Source organism: Bombus affinis, chromosome 6, assembly GCF_024516045.1.
Source record: "Bombus affinis isolate iyBomAffi1 chromosome 6, iyBomAffi1.2, whole genome shotgun sequence".
Lineage (NCBI taxonomy): Eukaryota > Metazoa > Arthropoda > Insecta > Hymenoptera > Apidae > Bombus > Bombus affinis.
The window spans coordinates 9,312,772-9,328,659 of NC_066349.1; the positions used below are offsets into that span (position 1 = coordinate 9,312,772).

General features: G+C 37.9%; 2 long non-coding RNA genes across 6 annotated transcripts in view; one reads left to right on the forward strand and one right to left on the reverse strand.

Moving 5' to 3' along the window:
- Positions 1–8,599, reverse strand: part of LOC126917910 (uncharacterized) — a 49,298-nt gene extending 40,699 nt beyond the window's left edge. The window contains exons 1-2 of one of the 2 annotated variants that reach the window (XR_007711128.1): positions 8,226–8,599; positions 1,627–1,780 (exon numbers count right to left, since the gene is read on the reverse strand). This is a non-coding gene — a long non-coding RNA (uncharacterized LOC126917910). Of the gene's footprint in view, positions 1–335; positions 1,781–8,225 lie in introns of those variants that run through there. The other variant, XR_007711127.1, reaches the window with a different exon arrangement.
- The window catches only part of LOC126917905 (uncharacterized), a 124,968-nt gene extending 109,781 nt beyond the window's left edge, over positions 1–15,187 (forward strand). Inside the window, exons 5-7 of one of the 4 annotated variants that reach the window (XR_007711119.1) lie at positions 11,274–11,508; positions 14,402–14,759; positions 14,998–15,187. This is a non-coding gene — a long non-coding RNA (uncharacterized LOC126917905). Of the gene's footprint in view, positions 1–11,273; positions 12,250–14,401 lie in introns of those variants that run through there. The other 3 variants (XR_007711120.1, XR_007711121.1, XR_007711117.1) reach the window with 3 other exon arrangements.
- The last annotated feature ends 701 nt before the right edge of the window (positions 15,188–15,888 follow it).

The window sequence follows — 15,888 nt, forward strand, 5'->3', positions numbered from 1 at the left end:
AGGTTGATGATTTCAGTGATAAAAGACTGTCAAGGAATTAATATCGATCTGAGGAGTCATGTTCGTGGAACGTAATATGACATTAAACTATGTCGAACTCGATTATGTGTGTGTTTGATATCGTGTCTAGCAGTAACTTAGCGTTCACGATATACATCTGGTAGAGCAGCGTTGATTCTCTGACAAAGTTTCAAAATCCAGATATTAAAATTACTATAAATAATTGAAATTAATTCAATGTTTCGCTATTAACAATCTCCTTGTATATTATTTCGTACATTCTATTCGATTAGAAAATTGCTCGTTCATGTTGAATGACGAATATGACCTAATTGTTTACAGTGAAGTATATCTTCTGATGGATTTCATTTCGAAATGGATACACATTGTGAAAAGATTATTAACGACGAAGAGATACGCGAGCTGTGTGTTTGACTGCAAAATTTCATTTTTGAAATGATTCTCAAGGCCTTGGAATATAAACGCGTTTTGCTGGAAGGTGACCGTTTAATGTTTCTCGTGATCGAACGATCCGGAATTTTCAAGCCGGAAGTAATTAAATCTGCTTCTTAATGATACACACGCTCCTTTACGTGCGTGTACGAAGAAATATCAAGCAAGGTAAACGCTAGAAAATTTCTACGTTGAGCTAATAAACTTTTTATGTGATTCTGATGTAGATCAGCGAACTTATATCATCTGGCATCGATATCTGTCGATATTAGTCGACTTTTTCTTTAGATTATCCACAAGCGATTCTAAATTTACATCGATATTGAGAAACATTTTTTACATAACCCGCGTAATCAGCACGGTAGAATCAATTTTGTTTTGATGGAGAAACAGTAGGAATAATATTAGGATGTGTGGTAACGAAATTTTAACGAAAAGATAGCGGATGAACTTGGTAAAAATTGTAAAATAATCGCCAGTTGAGTGGTCTTGGATTCAAGTTTCCCTTGAAAGAACTTGTCCATTCCTTTCGACACGGATAATTAGCATATCTCGGTCTCTCCTCGAATTTCGCTAGGTTCTATTGTAGACTATACGTGTTAGCAGTATATGCGATCAATATATTTAGTAAATAACGTTATAAATAGCAATGTTCTATAGACTTTTTCTAATAAAAGTAGCTTCATGTTGCAGGTGAATTAAAGAAAATAGATATTGATCTTTTCGTATCTTTTATTTATAAAACATACTATCTTTAAGTATATTAATAGGAAATCTTCTTAAAAATATTTGAAGTGACCACCTTGTGTATAGGCGATTAACAAAATTTGCGACGCGTTATTTTATAAAAACTTAATCATATCAACGTTCATCGGAAATATCTTAGAAATTCTATGAAATATTTATCAAGAGGAAACAGTCATCACTCGATACAGTAAACGACGCTCTGACAACGACATAAACAATTTCATATATTAATAATTACATAACTTGATGCATATGCAATCGCTTTTATACATGTGCCCGGTTAACAATGCATCAATATATTTCAATGCAAATAGAATCGGATTCTACGTCAATAATTAGCAAACGATAACAATAATTGCGATTCATTTCCAACTGCAATCCTTCGTAATCATCGTACAGATGAAGAAACAATTAAGTTTGACTCACCAAAACAACTCCCTTCCTACTTCGCTTCTCTTCTCCGTCCTGCTCCAATGTTGTTTGGTTAGGACGTTGGAACGATCGAAACGGCGAAAGATCGCGCGTTTCCGCCTCGAGTCAAGAATGAAGGCTGTCCTTGATACCGGAGTGCCAACAGAAACTACGAAACATAAGACTAAAATATTTCAGTATGCTTGAGCCGTACACGATTCGTATACAATCGACTGGGTGCATTATTGACTGTGTGCCAGACGAGCCTCGATATACGCTCGCTGCCGAAAGTATTTCAACTCGCGTTATTATACTTCCATAATATGGAATTTGAATAGTGCCGCAACGAGGCTCGTCTATCGCGGTCAGACTGGCAAAATTTGAAAGAAATCTCAAGATGTAAGTTTCACGATGATTATCGCGTATACTTTGGAAAGATCAACACAGTGTCTGAACGCACTCAGTTACTCGCTAATAATAAGCCACGGTGTATGTTTATCTTTGGTACCAATGACATGTTTACGGCTATCTATACTATAGACATACTAATTTACTACTAAATGTATCGTTGCGGTAAATACCTCGTAACTTTCGTATACATTTCCAGGTCGCATCCAAATTGTGCAAAGCGTTTCGTTAAAGCGCTAATAAAGTCTCGATATGTTTTACGTAACACGCACGCATAAAAGTTTTCTGTGACGTTGAAATACTTCCGTGAGCCACTACCGTACGTAGAATATCGCCACAGGTCTTCTATTCCACGCTGGCTCTACCTCCTTTAAAGGGTGATGTACCGCTTAAACGAGCATCGGCGTATTTAAAGTCGTGATATCGATGCGATGGCTGAATAGAGGAACAATGTCAAGACCTTCGATTTTTACGACACACACAAGAATTTATAGAACGTCGAAGGAGAAACAGATTTCGAAACATTGAACGGAAGAATAGTCTACGGGGTGGAAGGAGAACGAGGTGGTCTGCTTTTGTCGAAATACGTGGTACACGGGGCATCAGCTTTTTGCTAATTGGAGAATCGTAATGGAATTTCGATTCCAGACGATAAATACCAGACGTCTAGTAATTGAATATAAAGAAAATATAAATTTGTAGGAACATCGGGCAGTTAAAATGGAATGCCATTTCGTGGTAATAAATGTTGTAGGATGTTTCGGCGAGTGAATGATAATAGAATCATTTGTTTTTTTTTTTTTTTACTAATTATGAGAATTAGAATGAAATTTCCCTGTGGCAAAGTAAATGATACAGGAGGCTTTCCAGCTCACGCTGGAATTTTCGTTTGTTTATTTTAATTTGTAGTTTGTTTATCAGGTAGCAATATCGAGATTGAAAGCGATATCACGGATAAAAATACGTGTCTCGGTGGAAAATTGAGCAACGCACGAAACTCGAGTCAATTAAATAAGCCGCCTAGCCACGAGATGAACCGACCGCAACCAGTCTTGTCTCGTATTATAGGCCGATTAGGTAGAAGTCAGCTTCGAACAGCTTTAACAACACCTTCGCGCACACGTTGCTTCTTTTCACGTAACCTTGCTGCCATTATCTAACCAGGAAACGTCCTATTGACTAATATTGTTTGCAATACCATTATTATATCATCGCTGAGGTGGTCATTATTGCGCAACTTTGCTGTTGCTGATACCTGAACGATATACCACAATCTTTATCAGAGTTTTATTGCTCGTTTAACGTCGTTCTATTTGTTTTTATCGCTCACTTTTGCAAATATGTAATATTGCTCACAAGAGAGAGAAAGAGAGAGAGAGAGAGGAGGGAGAGAAAATTAAAATAAAAGTCATCCTTTTCACTTTTTAGTTACTTCATTTCTAGTTGTGTGACTTTGGATTATCATTTTAATTTCGAATAGATTTATGATCCATTTAGTTTCTTAGAAATAAAAGCGAAATGAATAGTCACATAGACAGGAATTAAAATAAACGAAGGTTCGTTTTCGAGAAGAATGTGGATCATCGATGAGGTATGCGAGCTTTCGAGTAAGTATGAGAGAATTCAGTCCACTTTCTTGCCAGACTTTTCCTCTAAAATAAATTATTTATACCATAGATACGAGATACTACCGAAATACTAGGAAATTTCTTGTTCAGAAAATATATTCAACACAGAGACGTTCAACAAGGAAATCAATCTACGAGTGTTGTACTCATAAACCCTCGGATTATAATAATTTAAACATGAACAATCAATGACTAAACTCTACGATAACTTCGGTAGATTTTAATTTCCTCCTTTAGGAAGCTCACGCCAACCATCTGCCAACTACCTACTAATACTAGCGAACTAATCTACATCAACAAATTACAATGTTCATAAATTTCATGAGAAAATTTGCTACAATCCTTTTAGTCGCCCTTAGAAGCTTATGTCAACATTAATTTCGCTACTCGTCTCATATTTAACTTGTGTAGAAAGCGCATCTATTGGCACGTCGACTCGTTGTTCTACTTTAAAAATATATAATGTACTTCTTACGAAACACTTCCCAACAATTCCAATCTGTTCCAAAGTCGTGCACAAAACTAACCAAAAATATTCCTCTAAACCTCGCTCGATCCCCTTTAAAAGACATCAAGAGCAATCGGAACCTCTTCCATCTGTCTCGTACCACTACTTTTAACTTTAACCTGCTTGAAACGCACCTACACAAAATTTGTTGGCACGTCGGACCAATGCCTGTCCCCTTCTCCTTGCCGCGACTTCTGTATCCTTTGCTCCCTGTTTTCGCATCGATCCCGACGAATGCCAAGAACGGCTGGTTCGATCTCGCGGATCGCCCGTGACCCCGGCTGCACTTTCCGCGCGCAACCCCCGTGCGGGAAATTGCGATCTCACCTTCGCTCGACGGCAATGCCAGCCAACGACCTTGGCCTTGCCCGAATAAGACGCAGCCTTGGCGACCGGGCGATCGATGCGACCGCCACCGCCAGCCGGTGCAACTGCAGCCGGGGGAACTGGATCCGAACTGGTTCTCACGTGTTCCCGGTTTAGATGCATCGCGTGCTTTCGTCGTATATGCCACGTCGACCGGCCATCCTCCGATCTCGAAATCCGTGTCACGTGTCCAACACGGCGGCGGAGACGAGTTCCGTTTTCTTTGCCCCCTCTCAAGGCTTCTTGTTGTTTCCGTCTGCTTCTTAGGTTCTTTCTTTAGAGATAGTTTCTTATATCGAGAGAAGATGAAACGTAGCGTCGGTTTCGAAGCTTTGTGCAAGTGCGGTGACTCAACGATACCAAGACAGACGCCAAGACATGGGGAATTTATTATTTCCGATCGGGACAATTGTGTCGGTAGCTTTTTTGCTGGATGGTTGGGTCAGGTTTAGAAGATTAAGGGAGCTCCTTTTATCGTGGGAATAGTTGTAGGTACGTTTCTTAATTAGCTGTTAGATTTAATTAGATGTTAGATTTACGCCGCGCTAACGCAAATCTTCGATTCCTCGTTTCGTTCGGACAATTTACAGTTTGCCATTGGGTTTGCATCGTAATTGCGAAGAGGAATTTCAGAAATTTGGTCAATATCTGTTACGGTTTAGTTTCCTCCGTGCGAATCTTGCAATTCTATGAAAAGAAAGAAGAACTGCAGTATTCGACGATACCGTGACAAATGATATTTTTCAAATTATAAAAATTATTCTTGTGCCTCCGGTTTATGTAATGAGGTTCCGTGATGTGTCTATTATCCTTACGCGTGTTCTGTAACCCGATAAAACAATAATTTACTTTCCTGATGAAAGTTAATGCGATAGAACGACAGATAGTTACGAATTATTCAATCAGAAACAGAAGGAATGACATTTCTGTACATTCGGTGTTAAATTGTTCGTGTCGCGTTACAAATGAAGCTATCGTACATGAAATTGATCGAACCATGAAATTGACACACAGGATAAAGGTTAAACTCTTCTTAGGAGTTTCATGGATCGAGTCACGATCGATTGTTGTTCATTGGATCGATCACTGTATCTTGCTCCTATTCTATATTTGGATTTATTGTATAGGTGTGCCGTGGCGTAGGTCAAGAATAATTTGGCGTTGATTTCTTCAGATTTGGCTTGCGAGTAGCGTAGTATTTTCAGTGATCCTGCGACGAAGTGGAAACAACGAATCGAAAATATTCTATTCCCGTTTTAGCTTAGTTTTATGTAACGTGATTATATTATTCACAAACTGTTGTCCCGGAAGAATAGTGACATAACCGCGAAAGAAGTAATTCTCTAGGAGATTAGAAAATTTTATTTAACCATACCTGTATTTAAATAATACAAAACTGTTTGGTATTACATAATCTTGGAATCAAAGGAAATTGCATATTTTAGTTAATTTTTGTTTCATAAAAAAAATTAAATACTAATACAATTATATACAATTTTACAATTTCGTTGTTGATCTTTCAATGTAATGACACGAAGAATAAAAGAATCAAAGTATAAAAAGCTACATTATAATATATTAGTAAGTAACAATAAACAAGTAGCGAGTATTTTAATAAATATAAAAAGTAACAAGTATCGTAGAATAATCATGAAAAACAGCAAGAAATAAACAGTAGTAATAACCAGTAATTCTGATAATTCCTATTTCCCCTCTCTTCGACCAGAAATTACAGTTATGAAACTAATCTGCCTCGTAGTATTTTGCCTGATCAGCGTCGCAACACACGACTGCTGGATCATCGTAAACCGTCAGCGAAAATCCACGGATCAGCAGAAGATCTCTACTACTCTACTTCTCGTCGAGAATCGTCCCGTCCTCGTTTTCGAAGAGTCTTTAATCAAATTGCATAATGTTATGCGAGATGCGATGACGCGATAGCAATCTTCTCCTATTCGCGACACGCGGTATCAGTTCTTCCGGATAATTTTGCACAAAATGCCAACGCAATACCGACGTTTACATTCCAGATTCATGAATAGAAACGGTATACAGGGGCTTTTATTTCAATCTTTCCACGATATCTTCAAGATTGATGGCCAATGAAAAGAGTATTTCAAACGAAAGTTAACCTATACCGAGGGAAATCTGATATAAGGGATGTTACGGGAGATATATGATTTTAATTTACGTGAAATATAAAACTCTCAGGATCGACTCTGTTTTTTATTTTTATTCTTATATAGTTTTTACAACATTTTTTTTTTCTATCAGAATATATACATGTTCCTCTCATATATACGTACGCACACGTGGAAGCAAAGCTCATAAAAGAATAAATTCATAACGCGTCGACTGTTTCAGATAAAATTTGCTTTAGAATCATCGAGTTATTTCTAGATGCATATGTTTCGGATTAATTGTATTCTAAGGAAGTGCCAATAAAGTATTACGTATATTTAATTTCATATAATTATTATAATTCATATACGAGTCCTCCGATGGTAGAGATAGGAAGATATAAATCTTTCAGAAGTAATTAATAAATCCACGGAAATTTATATTGAATCTATCGAATCATCCAATTCGAAAAATCAAATAAGATTGAAATAAAAATTTCCATAATACAGAATCGATTGACGTTAGCGTCCGCGATTAAAAAATTGTCTCTTCGTGAGAAACAGAGAATATAACTTGTATTAAGTCACGTTATTCTCCTTCGTTTATTGTTTAAGAGAGAATCTATCAGAGAAGAGTAACCCTGAACCATTTATTCCGTGTCAGCTTTGAATTAAAAATTTCATAATCTCGTTTTAACATGTTCATCGTATAAGAATAAGAATAATGTTAGATTTTGAAATGCAATCGAAAGGCGAGGGCGAGCCAATCGAGAACGCGATCGATAATGATAAACACGATTACGCGTGTCAATCATTTTCAGCAATATATTTCTTGTGGTTGATTAAATCGCTATACGAAACTCGCGAAGTTACCAGGCTACTAATTACAGTTGTACACAAGCTTCACATATGCGGTTGAATCGCAATTGTAAATTTGTATGTATCGCAGAACGCGTGTTTTACCTGTTCTGGGTATCTTCTGATAAAACACACGTGTAAGTATAAAATCCTTGGTAATTTTGAAGCTTGTATTTTAGCAGCTATAAGACTGGTGCTCTTTCTTTTAAGGAAAACGTCAGTTACAATTTAATCTTCTACCGAGGTTAAAGTTAACAGTTCCTTTGCACTGTGTGATTAATGCGAGCAAAAGGTGATTCCAACTGCAAGCTGCCGTTAAGAAAAACGTGACGCGTTATTTGTGACGAGATATAGAGATTTCCTGCTCAATTTACGGGGATCTGTGTTTCGTGCGAGTTTCCATGCTTCGCTTTACGGATGACGTTGTACGCGTAAGTCGTGCTTTGTAAAATTCCAAAATAGTCAGAAAATATCTAATGTTGTAACTGATACAGCGCAAAGCATCGGATTACTTTACTCTCCAAAAACGTGTTCCCGGGTTTCCCTATTAAAACGCAACTTTACCCGCGATCTTCTCGAATGAAGGTGTTTTATCGCTCGTTTTACGTTTCCATTAAGCTTCTCGAATATCTACTGTTCAAAATTACACCTAATCTACACGTAACAAGTTTCTACGCCTAATTGCCTACCGTCCAGAAACATACAGATTCCTCCATAAAAACGCACCTTTACTCACGTCATGCTCGAGTTAAAGATTCGATCACTCGCACCACGTTTCCTCTAAACCTCTCAATTAGCCGCTGTCCAAGGTTGCATCGAATCGATAGGTAGAAGATTTACAGTTACGGGTGACGCAGTTGCCGGTTGGCAAGAGACGAATTACCTCGTAATTCCGCGTTAAACGGCGCCTTTGCTCCACGTAAACGCGTTCACGAGCACACATTCCTGTCTCTACATGTATTGGCCGTGTGCATTTATATGTAGAGAGCGAGAAGCTCGGGCGCACACGCGAGCTGAGCTGGGACATCTCTCTTCTCTCCGCCGCGGCTCGTCGTAGGAAGGTTCCACGGCGACCGACGACGGGTGTCGGTGGCACGGAACGCTCGACGTCGACGTCGTACAAGGACAAGGCCACGTGGTCACGGGCGGCTGGGACGGACACGTATACAGATATATCGGCTACCAGTCATGCTACACTGCCACCACCACAACAGGCTCGCCTATAATCGACACCGTTTACCATCGCTGACCTCTCCGCGGACCGCTACCCATCGTGTCGATCCAAAGCGATCGAAATCACAGGGATAAGCCTTGTTATTTTCAGAGACTGGATCAATTTTCCCAGGATTATTCGTGTTTTACGCGAAGAAAGAAGTTTTGTTGACAAATCGTTCGAACTTGGTTATTCGTAGTCGATCTTTAGTGTTCTTAGACGAAATTGTATCAATTTGCTAGTTATTCGTGTTGTATGTACAAAAGGAAAACATGTTGCTACGGCTTCTAAGAACGATGAACTTTGTTGTTTTTGTGGATGAAATTTCCTGACGGTCATATCCGTTTTATATTCGCAAAGAATTTTATCGATGAATCTTTTGCATTACGTAATTCTTATTAGGAAGTTTTTGAGCATCGTGCGTTGTATATTACGAAAGAACTTTTTTCGACGAATCGCCTGAGTTTCGTGATACTTAAGAAGAAACTCTAACCATAAGGAGTTTCGTTATTTTCGATGGAAACTGAATTTCTTTCAAGTTTTCGAGAATTACCTGTGTTTCATATTACAGAAGAATTTTATCGACGAAGCTACTGAATATCGTCGAGCTTTGTTATTTTTTTTTTTTTACTGGAAATTGGAGCAGCTGTTTGAAAGTTATTTGTGTTACTTACTTGAGACAATTTGACACGTAGAAGAAGAGCGAACTGTTGTAGAATCCCACTTATTTCGGCGAAGTCTTAATTGGTGTCAATTAACTCGTTTAGTATCTCCCGTTAAATAATTGTCCCCCCTATATTAGTTTATAAGCGTTAGCGAGAAACGGACCGAGATTTCGTTACATGGTAATAGATATATTGCAAGTTAGAAGACGAAAGGAGAATTATATTTAGGAAAATGACTGGTGTTTTCGATAAACACACTATTATATATTCTAATTTTTAGCTTAGCAGTTTGTTTATATTATGAAAGGTCGTAGCGCAACTGTCTGTGAATTTCACAAAATTAGTAATCGCAACGGCTGTGTACACAATCATTGTATAATAAAGATACTACGACTTGGTTACCGAATTACGTACAGTTGCCGGCGTGTCTGATCTTTACGAACCTATTTCACTTACGGCTGAATTACACGGTCACCGACGCGCTTCAAATATCTGTCACGTGTTATCGCAGAAAAGGACGATAAAAATAAATATGACACTAGTAGAGAACGCTCTTTTTTTCACCAACGTAGAATGGTGTATACTACACGTAAACTATATACTACACGTGAACTATATACTACACGTGAACGTTCCATACGTAATTCTAACGTTCGGTGCTATAATAGAACATCCATAAATATCCTGCGCCCAGGTAATCGATACTATCCCACTGCAACACAGTTTCACGTATAGTGCCACAGTGATACGTACAATGCGATTTAATTATGTGCCAAACAATAGGAAACACAGAGTCATCTTCTTGCATTTCATGCTTTAAATTTAAATGTTTCATCATTTGAGATTTGTTTTATCAGGCGTAATGGAAGTTTCTTACGAGTCTATGCTGCTCTATCCTTTTGTAACTTCACCTTTAATCGAGAGACAAACGTCCGTACTGTTTAAAGTTCTCGATGATTCTTACGCTTTTATTAATTGTATTACGAATAGTCGTGTTTCAAAGTTGAATGCATCTCGTTTGGTCAAACGAGCTCGTTCCAAACGAAATTTTTATTGGTTAATTGTATCGTTCGTGTACTTTTTATTTAACGATTGTCTTAAAGTCGATCTTCCCTGTAATATCGTACGAATGTTGACTTCGTGTTAACGTTATCAATTTATCACGCGCACAAAACATGTTCGCCTCTGATACATTACTCGGTACAACAGGATCATTTTAATGGAATTTTCTTTATCATTTTACCATTTTAATAGAATCAATTGCCGATTTTTAATAATTCCAATAATTTCCTCGCCAGTATTTCCGAAAACACGCAATAACAACGAAATAAATCATATTTCTATCGGTACTTAATTCCAATTTTCAAACAATATTCCTAATCATTTCTATCGATTAAGTTCATTGAAATATAAAATTCAATGAAATCAAATCAGAATACTCTCCCTTTCAACTTATCGCGACGGTATATATGTAATTCTACTTATTTGTTTCTTAAAAGTTGTCTCATAGAAATAATTTTATTCGGCAACGTGTAACGTAAAATGTGTTGGAAAATGATCTCCACATGGAGATTGTTCCATTTTCCATGCATCCGTGCTTTTACACTTCTTCCTTTCTCGAGTAAACTAAATGCAACTTCCTGACAACTGCGAGACGTCGACAGACCGTATCAGCGCGCAAAAGTCGCGTTTCTCGCACCTATACCGCTCAAGGACCCGGGCAAGGAACACGACGAAGATCATACTATTGTCACGGCCTTGAGAGACGACGCACGTGTACCCGCGCGACGTCTCGCATCGGCCTTGAAATTTGTACGGATCGACAAGTTTCGTGGTGGCCCCTTGCCGCGCGGTTACCAGCGTCTACGTTCATACAGAGATAATCTTTGCTTACAGGAGCTGCTGGAGCGGCCGATAACAATGCACTTTTCACTGACTCGAGTCTTTGCTATGAGACGCTGATTGCGTCATCTTCCACGTATCCTCGTGGATCAAAGATGTATTCGAGACGGCGAAACGGCAGAAATTATGGTTTTGAGAAAGGAAAAACAAGAAGACACGTTAAGTTGGTGTTTCTTATCAGTTTCGACGATTTATTGGCCAAATCGTGAACGAAGATGAAAAATGGATAGTACGTGGAGTTTCGTCGATTTTATGACATAGCGAGGCGAGAGTGTACTGGTGTACAGTCGATTTCACAAATAGCATTTCATATACGAGATGCTCCTCTTGATGTTTATTTTTGAGGAAGTGTATCCTTTGAAATATTTTTCTCTTTCATCGACGATAAATTAATCGCAATTAAATATGAGAAAGTTATGCTTAGATCGCGATGAAATAATATTTTGGGGAATTTCAGCCTCTTTGAATCATCGATTACTTGATTATTTAATTAGTCCCAATTTGCATAATATCTCTGTATAAATTACGCCTAAAGTTTCCTAACTTCTCCTTAAAATAAAATAAAATATAGAAAGTGAAATAAATGCAAGATAAAAATAAAATAGTTGCCAGTTCCAATAACAACATGTAGCAAACGCGACAACACCGAGGTTTCAGAACGGCCGGCTCGCATCGCTAATCGAGCTGCGCCACGCTCGCTTTAACGTTTTCACGTACGATCTCTGACGTGTCCGGTGATTACATAAAACGGTTCTGCCCTTGTCCCCTCTGGAATGATCGATTGGTCTCGCGTTTTCTGGCCGCGGATTACCGCGACCGCACGCCTCTAAACGGATTCTTTGGCGGCCAGCGTGGAAGGTTATCTGGCCGAGTGTCTTTATGTACACGTACACTATCGTTCGTAAGCACTGTACAGTTTACTCAATTTCTAGCAACGGTATTCGAATTTCATTAAAGTGTTACAAATTAACGATGAATTTGCATTTTTTACCTTCTTACGAAATCACCATCGTAATTCGTGTATTAACGCGACTGAATTTTAATTGAGAAATTGCGGAATCCAGACGCGAAGAGTTTATCTGCAAACGACGAAATAACTCGACCAGTTTTATCAATTACAAACATTAATTTCGTTAATGCGCGATGCTTCTCAAAATCAGCTTAATCCTGTCAAAATCAGCTTTATCCTGTTACGTACCAATGACGATCCTAGGGAACAAAATCCTATTGATAATCTTCTAATTAATCCGGCCGATTTTTCCCACTCATTTTCGATCCAACTATACCTCTTTCTCACGTTAAAAAATATCTCAAGCTTGGACGAAATATACAAAGATTATTATTCGTACGCGTGATTTCTCCTTTTAATGTCGTGTTAAACGTCTCTTCCTCTAAACCGCTACAGATCCTTGCTGATTGCTAAAATTAGATTGAAACATAAAAATTCGAGAATCGCGACACAGCTACTACACGTCTTGTTAGAAATAAGCAGATACTCAAATACTTTTGAACGATAATGTATATGGTAGCAACGTGTGTTGTACGCGCGCGTGTGATTTTGTTATCGAGCGCGATATCAGCATGATTCAGCGGGGACGAGTTCAAGTACGGATCCAGAGCGTCGACAGATCTTAACCTCGAGTAACGTCACGATCGATTTGATTGTTCGACCGCTTCGCGGAAACTTTATCTGCGGACTTCCTGGCCTTGAGCTTCGCCGCTATTTCAACTCGTGAACGCTTTGATTGCTGATTTTCGCATGGTTATCGTACAGACGTTTCGTTTCTTATTGACACCGATCGTTAAGTTTCTATAGCTCTCGCTCGTAGATTCTTCGGTCTCTCTAGGTGGTCGAGCTTCTGCTTTTTAACCTTCAACAGTTTATGTCTTGATAATACTTTGTGATACAATTTCTATTAAAATAGTGAGGTAAATCAAATACAATATCTATAAGCGGTAATATTTCTTTCGAGAACATTATCAATTACGTATTTTTATTTATTCGTGTGCTTTTAAGGAGAAAATGGACCGATGTAAAGGAATTAGATCACGATGTTTCCATTAATTTGTTAGTTCCTATTAATTTATTGAAGTTAAGAAAAACAATTTTTATTTGTATTTTTTGTAATCGCTTTTTAACTTATTTGGCAGATGCTTCAAACGACTCGTGATGTAGCAAATGCGTATAAAACTTATCAACCTGATGCCAGAAGGCTGGCTATCCAATACTGGCCGATATTCTCCCATTAACGAGCTTCACGTTCCAATTCCCACTCTCATAAAGATTCATCTCCGAATTACACGGCCAAATAAATCAACAACAATATATACAAACACGATTTCCTAAAAACACCACTTACCCCAGTTAGAAAAATGATATAGCCCTGAATTTCTCGTAGAGAAACCAAACGTGGATTCTGCATAGACATTAGACAATCGATTCTGATGTATCAAAACCTTCTGCCTTAGTCTCGTGCAAATAGGTGTACGATCATTTTCATAGTGCGCGATTTTATTGAATATAGTGACGTAAGTTGTATCTACCACTTGGACAAATTTGCTGTTGTGACGTTTAGGCACGTTGAATTTTCAAAATAGACTACATCTCACTGGCGATTCTTTTAAAATCGATTTACAGATTATTTATAATAATTGGATCACAGATATTTATAGAAATTCATATTTTTCCAAATAGTAGTTAAGAAATAAATGGAACCTAGATAGACAATTGTCTTATTTAATGAATATTATAAGAGATACTATATTTTGGATATTTTGTATACTTTTATTATATTGTGCGCATTTTTGCACGTTGAAATTTTTCATAAATGAATAAAAATCCGCAGTTTGCTATATTACATATTATATACCGATGATACAGCGACTAAATTGAATTTTTATCATCATCTTCTTTCCATAACGATACAGAATCTTTAAAAAAATTCACGAGAAGACGTCAAACGAGAGCCATTCCGTAATACGAATAAACATTATTTTTATATCTTGGCGTATCAGATACAAATCGCTAGTATAAACACCAAGTGTCTTCATTCAGACCAAACGAGTGCAGTACCCGTTCTATCTCCGAACAGTTAATGTAAATCAAATTTCATATGTTGTAGGTGAGACTTGCTCGCCGACGCGAGTATAAAACTCGCTAAAACGTAGACTAAAACTGTCGCAAGGACGTCGAACGGTTCGTTCGGGTTCGCTACGAGGCGTTTCTCGTGCGTGGCTGGCCTTCAGTTTGACTTCTGCCCGAAAAGATCGAAGCATCGTCCGCGGTATCGCGTCTATACATAATGCTGACATAATATTCCGGCTGGCCACGGTAAAAAATAAAATTCCATGGCCTCGGTGGCCTTCGCGAATACAAAGAATCCTGCTGGAACGGCTGGCCGTGCGGATTTAGGAACAGACGTATCAGTGGCCGTAGATAATCAGACACAGATATCGAGAAGAGATTAGTATCTTCGACAGGTAGCGTCAATGTAGAATCGTTTAGAACGATCGAGATCGCTCGAACACCTTTTGTCCTCCTTATTTATTTTATACGATTACTCAGAGCCATAGTTTTTCTGATAATTTATCGTAATAAATTCGATGTTCAAATCTATCGTTAAATAGCATCGTTGGCTAGCAAGTGATACGCGTATTTGTCTTAGGGTACTTGATTTTAAGGTACTCGAGTTTAACTCGCACATTCTGTATTTTAAAGGACGAAGGTAATACGTATTTCATTTTGATTTGTATATTATACTTGAAAGGATAAAGATTGGTAATTTTCTACTCGTATCGTTGGACTATGGATGATTGGATGCCAGCTGGATTATGCTAAATGGAGAAATTAATTAATTATAATTTGCATAAAATACTTTAAGTCGTCGAAATAAAATTTCCTCGTAGAATTTCATTAGTCTTGTTACTAAACATTTTATCGTTACTAATCAATAAACAAATGTAACTTGTAATTCCTAACTCGTACAGTTTCTCGAGTCATATTAATCCAATTATACGCATAAGTTAAACTTAGTTAACGGTTAAAAGAATGAAAAAAAAAAATTAACCTTTAGACTCAGAGAAACTATTATTGCCATGTTACGTTTTTCTTGCGACCATGCAACGATTATAAGTAACATTTTCGCTTATTACACGAAATAACAGAGATATTCGAGCTAGCAGTTCCACAATTCCGCTTTTGTCCTTCAATTTTCTTCTTTTCTCTCTGTTCCTTTCGTTTCCTCTGGTTCATTCAGATATGTATGTACCTACTAGCGAGGGAAGCACACGCGTGTAGACGATGGCGTTGTTCGAGGTTATGATCGTACGACCAGCCGGATCCGTACTTGAACTCCGGCGTTTATCGCGATAACACGGCAACGTGTGCTTATCAGAGATCTGGATATAACGTTCGGTGTGTTTAAATGGCGCAGTAAACAGAGGATCGGTAGAAACACGCCGCTCTTCGTATATATAGTACTTATCGCTACTTCTTATACAGCCGAAGGTTTTTCGATCCGAATACATAGCTGGTCGCGTGAAATTGATTCGTTGGATAAAATCAATATTTCAACTTGAAACTACGTAATAATAAATCGAATAAAGGGGA